Consider the following 5,840-nt stretch of genomic DNA (forward strand, 5'->3'; position numbering starts at 1 on the left):
ACTCATCTCAAACTTCAGTGCTGCTCTATTTGGTCTTTCTATTTTTTTTTTTTTTTTTTCCTATTCTCTTCTATTATCCCAATTGTTCAGCTGCTATTCCAACCTTTCCTTCTTCTACATCAGTTTTTCCCTATACTCGGTGTTGATTTTCTAAATCCTCATTATTTACCTCGAGAGCTCTGAAAGGATAAGCTTTAACTCCACCTGATGTTGCTTTCCTCAAAATTCATTTTCAGCAACGAAGAGGAAAGATGCCAAGTTTTTATGGTAATTTACGTCAACTGCTAATTTGAACCTGCCAGTACAGAGCCACATTTTGACATAGATGTACTCCTGGGAGAGTCTTTGTCTGTTTGTGAACTGGAGACAGGAGATGACAACAATGGAATGTGTACTGTTGTCAAGAGCAGTCATGGAAGATCATCTATTAATTGTTTCCTTTCAGTACCTTCTGGAGAGCATTTTCTTTCTGTTTTGTCAGGCTAAACAAGTGATTCTATGGCTGCTGGGTAGAAACAACTGCCTGTTCCCTGTACAGAAAGGCTCTGATTAGAAAATGTCACGCTTGGGTATCAATAGATTAGGAAAAATCGGGTGAATGGATAAGTGCTATGAAAAAAATAAACAGCAAGATTGTTTTCTGTTTTGTTTCTTGACCTCTCCGACTTGCTAAAAGGTTCCTTACAATAACTTGTCCAATAACGTTTTGTAAGATAGCTATGAGCTATATGAAAGCAAGGGAATGTCAGGAAAGCTTTTCTGCATTGCTGAAATGCTTCCCCTGAGGGACGGTGGCCATTGTGGTCTGTGTGTGAGTTAATCCAGCAAATATGAAATGTTCAGAGCAGCTATGGAAAAAAAAAGCTATAAAATACCTGACTGTACCAATAGCTGCAACGGAGGTTTGCTCTTCAATCAAAATAATTAGTAGGAAAAGAAAACACCAAACCTTTGCAGTACAAAGGTTTTCATCTTGCTTAATTAGTTTCCATAGGGAAGAAAGGAATTTAAAACCCAAATGGTCTTTGTCAGGGGATTACAAAATGATAGAACAAGAGCCTCGGGCAGGGATATGAGAATGGTTATTCAAACAGACTGATACAGTGAGATGAGGCGTTTTTCTGTCTGTGGCAGATAGGTGTGTGCTTTTGGACTCTGTCTATACAGCCTCAGCACCCGCTGTCTGTGACAGGCAGACTAAAATGGATGTTGCTGGTACCCACGAATTGAAACTCTTACTTTGTTAGCAATGATGGGCTTTCACTTTAAACAAAAGCTGCATCTCGGAGAAAATGAAGCATAGAAACACAAAGGCTGATGAGGAGCAATCAAACAATATTCGGAAAATCTCTAAGGTGGTTATGAATGCTGTGAATGTAGCATTGAAGTTTGCTGCTTTGAGTGGGAAAACGTCTTTGTCACTGATTCTCAGCTATACAGGCACGTGCCTTCTTCTGAAGAGCATATTTTATTGCATGATGACAAGGGGCAAGTATGAGCATTAATTAGCCATTGGAATGGCTTTACTGCCGTAGAGTACATTGGAAGGGAAATCTTCCAAATGCAATAAAAATATCAGTTACTTTAAAGAGTTTATTGCTTTCCTGAGCAAAGTAACTACGGGGCAGCAGGGGTGGGGTGTGATTGAATCTTCCTGCGTTGCTTCTAATGAGGGAAATGGGGAGCTGTTTGGAGCTGGGAAGGACAAAGAGGAGTGCAAGCAAGTAACATACTTGTAGCTAAATAGAAGCTATTTGTATAGGAACGCTGAAAATTGCCTGCAACAGCCTCCTTTTCATGGGGATACCTCGAAACAAAGGAATGAAGGGCCAGAGGCAGCATTTGCTCTCCTCCACCTGGTATTTCCAGAAACAGGGAGTGGGTGTTTACCAAGCTGTTCTGTCTCTCTGAAAAACTGAAGTTATCCCAGAGAGGAAATACTGCTTCTGAGCAATTTTAAATTGTTGAAGTAGTTTAGATTACAGAACCACGCGCTACTGTAGTTGCTTCACCACTGACCTCTGGATGATGGGTGGAGAAGAGTTGGAAAGTCCAGGAGAGTCCTCTTAGAGTAAATGAGCCAGTGCAGGAAAATTGTGGTACATAGGCAAGTAAACAAGAGCCCTGACTGTATATCATAAAAGACAGTTTTAAAACAATAGATGCCTGTGGGAGATTCAAGAGAGACTAAAAGCTTTAACTCTGCCATTGAACCCTACTATGACCACTCTTGTTTTCTCTCTCCCCATCCTCCCCTACACTAATGATAAATTCTATTTCCTATGAACAATTGCCCTCAATTAATTGGCTTTGTTTCTTCTTTTACTCAGTTCAAATCAATAACAACAGAAAAGCAGAAACTCTGCTCATAACGAGCTTATGAAGATTTGTAGTGTGTGGTTTTTTTTTTTTTTATCTGGTGCTCCAAAATATTTTCTTGCAGAGGTGTGAGTATGTCTGATGACTGTGGAGAGGCAAATTGCTTGTTAAAGACAGGATGTTATACAATTATGACCATCAAGTCTGATTTATATCACTGAGTAAATCCATTGTTGCAGCCATACAAAAACCAACTCATGCATTCTTTTGCTATCAATTTTAACAAGTAAATGAGTTATTAAATGATGATATATTTATGGTTCTCAATCTGTCATGTACACCAGATTATAAAATCCTTTAGTAGAGGACTTCAATACTTGCTTGTAACAGCTTTGGCTTCCATCGGATTCTAGCTTGTGATGCAGTTCAAGATATGATGCAAATCTATTTTATGTCAGGAGATACCATTGTCAAACTGTTAATGAACAATTATTGCTAATTGAAACACAGCTTTCTCCTTGTCTTGGTACTTCTGTGACCCTCTTTGATCAGCTCAGGTTTAATATCTCTGCCCACTGTTGCTCAGAGAAGGAACAGACTGCTGCTTTACTTTTTTAAGCAGAAGAAGAGTGGAAAAGGTATACTTGAAATAAGTGAAGGTATTAATTAAAACGTTCCTTTAAAACAAAAGGAAGTGCCTTTATAAACCTGAAGGCAAAGTATTTTCGTATGTGCTTGGCGTCGCGTAGCAGCCAAGAAGAGTTGCATACAATTTTTGCTTTCAGTTACTATCTGGCATTGAAATAACACCTGATTTACATTAGCACCAACGGGGGCCAAAACTTGTTATTTATGATTATATTGCTTAATTAGAATGATTCCATGCTAATTAAGAAAATAAAATTATACATACGCTTATTGCTTAAAGGGCGGAAACGTAACTGAGGGCAACAAAGGGAGATCTGAGTAAGTGCTGCTGAGAGATGAGAAATGGATGTCTTGCACATAAAGCTACTTGGGTCATATTATGTCTTTGTTGCTGCCATAAAAGACAGATGCTGTGAAGAGGAGCAGTTGTGAAGCTGGTGTTAGGAAGTCAACTGCTTTGGGATTCAGTGAGCTGAGTTTAACTAATGGGCAGGAACTACATCTGAAGAAAAGAAAAACAAACATGAGGAATGACATCCTCATGAGACAGGCGTGAGATCAGGCGCTGGGAGCATCTGCAGGGTGCTGCAGCCTCAGTACAAAAGTTGCTTACATCCAGTTTGGTTTAAGTGTTTGCAGGTTATTGAAGTAGTAAACCCTGACAGTAGTAATGAAATACAGAGTAGTACACTTTTCTGCCTCTGCCCACTGCTTTGGTTTTCTCCTTTTTCTTCTTCTGCCTGAATACTTCCCCTTCTTTTGCTTCCATCTTTTTCAGTCTAATTTTCCCTTTGGGCTATTTCTGGTCCTATGTATATTCTGTTATTTCATTCCCTCTTTTCTCTTGTGACTTTCATCTCTCTCTAACATCTATATTTCCTTTCAAGTATCTTCCCTTCCTTCTTTAATGAGATTTTTTAATGGTCATTTTCAGTTTCCCACTCTAGATCTCCTCCCTTTTCCTCTCTGCACTCTACTAAGTATGATTTTGTCTGTGTAATTAATTTTGTTTTCTCTACATGTTTTTTTATGGTCATCTTAGGTGGAAATTTCATTCAGTAACCTAAAGATGATTTTGATGGATAACTATTTTCTATCTAAAGGATACCTTGTTATCGTTATAATTTCAAGCATGCTTCGCTCCTTTCAACATGAAAGCAAAGAATGGCTTGTTTCAACACCCAGTTTGGGGCCACTTATGAGATTCTACCTTTTGACAGTGAATTATTCCAAAAGGAGGAGAGGAAAACACAGGAAAGACAAACTGAAAATCGTAGGCAAACAACAATATTCATGTTTCCTGTAAGCCAGTGTCAGCCAATAACCTGAAGCATAACGTTGCAGGTGCAGGGTAGGAAATCTATTGCATTCACTTTGTTAGCTCTAATAGTAAAAGGAACTTTCAGAGTTGCTTGTAGAGCCAAATTAAGGCTTCCAGTGGCGGCTGTGCAATAGGGCTGATGAACAAGAGGGATTTCATGTGTAAGAGAGCCTCAGGTTCCAGATGCAGACTCAGCACTACCAAATCAAAGAAGCAGTTTTGGGCTGATCAAGGATTTATTACATGTTTACTTTGTTGTTCAGTTGATATTCTCTGCTCAGCCCATGTGTGATCTTAAACCTAAGGAGGCTAATGAGCCCCTAAGCTTATGGCTGTCTGCACCACAATTTTTGTCTTCAAGTGTCTTGGCAGCTTTCACACTGGAAGTTCAAAACAAATTGCACTACCAAAAGCATGTCAGGTGGCATTTTCTTTGGTGATTTCTCATGGTAAAAAATACCTACTACGAGAGTTGCTGTTATATTGAATGTAATGAGGTTGGAATGAGGAATGACTATTTTTGGCATAAAACTCCATTTAGAATCAGGTAAACATGAAACTGTTTTATTGTGCATTTAATTTTTTTTCATGTTTTTTTTTTTTTTTTTTTTTCTGCTACTGAAGTAAGTGAAAATACTTTCAAGCACAACGTTTGGGGATTTATCTTATGGGAACTTTAAAATTGTCTGGTTCTGTCAATGAACTCTCTGTGTACTTTGATCTGAGAGTCTTCCATTCTAATCAGCTCTGTGAAGCTCTGCTGAACAGTAGTTTCTTATTTGAGTATTCTTTGCTATGCAGTAAGCATTTCAGTATTTTAGCACTCTTCTGTGTTGATGGTAGAGATGCGGTTTTTATATTACCTTGAGATTCTTCTTTAATATTCATATCTGTAGGATATCTGCTTGTCAAGGCTTTTAGCAGACAGCTAAGGCTGTACTTAGTCAAGAATTATCACCATTTTCTTAAAGGGAGAAAATAGAGATACAATCAGTCTGATTTCTCCAAGGTCAGGGAAAGTGTGAAAAAAAGAGCCTATGCAGGGGAAGAAGTACTTACAAGATTAAAGACAAACCAAAAAAATATAACACATTACAATGGGCATCAGAATCATAGGATCCTTAGAGTTGGAGGGGACTTTTAAAGGCCATCTAGTCCAACTCTCCTGCAACAGAGACATGCAGAGCTAGATCAGGTTGCTCAGAGCCTGATCCAGCCTGGCCTTGGAAGTCTCCAGGGATGGAGCATTAACCACATCTCTGGGGAACCTGTTCCAGTGCCTCACTACCCTCACTGTAAAAAGACTTTTTCCTAATATCCAACCTAAATCTACCCTCTTTAAGCTTGAAGCCATTTCCCCTCATTCTATCACCACAGACCCTGCAAAATGTCTGTCACTTCTTTCCTCTAGCTCCCCTTTAGATATTGAGAGGCCACTGTCAGGTCACCTCCCAGCCTTCTCTTCTCCAGACTGAACAGCCCCAGCTCAGCCTGTCTTTGGAGGTGAGGTGTTCCATCTCTTGGATCATTTTTCTGGCCCTCCTCTGGATGC

The sequence above is a fragment of the Phasianus colchicus genome, chromosome 8 (assembly GCF_987193195.1).
Source record: "Phasianus colchicus chromosome 8, bPhaCol1.hap1.1, whole genome shotgun sequence".
In the NCBI taxonomy this organism is placed as follows: Eukaryota; Metazoa; Chordata; class Aves; order Galliformes; family Phasianidae; genus Phasianus; species Phasianus colchicus.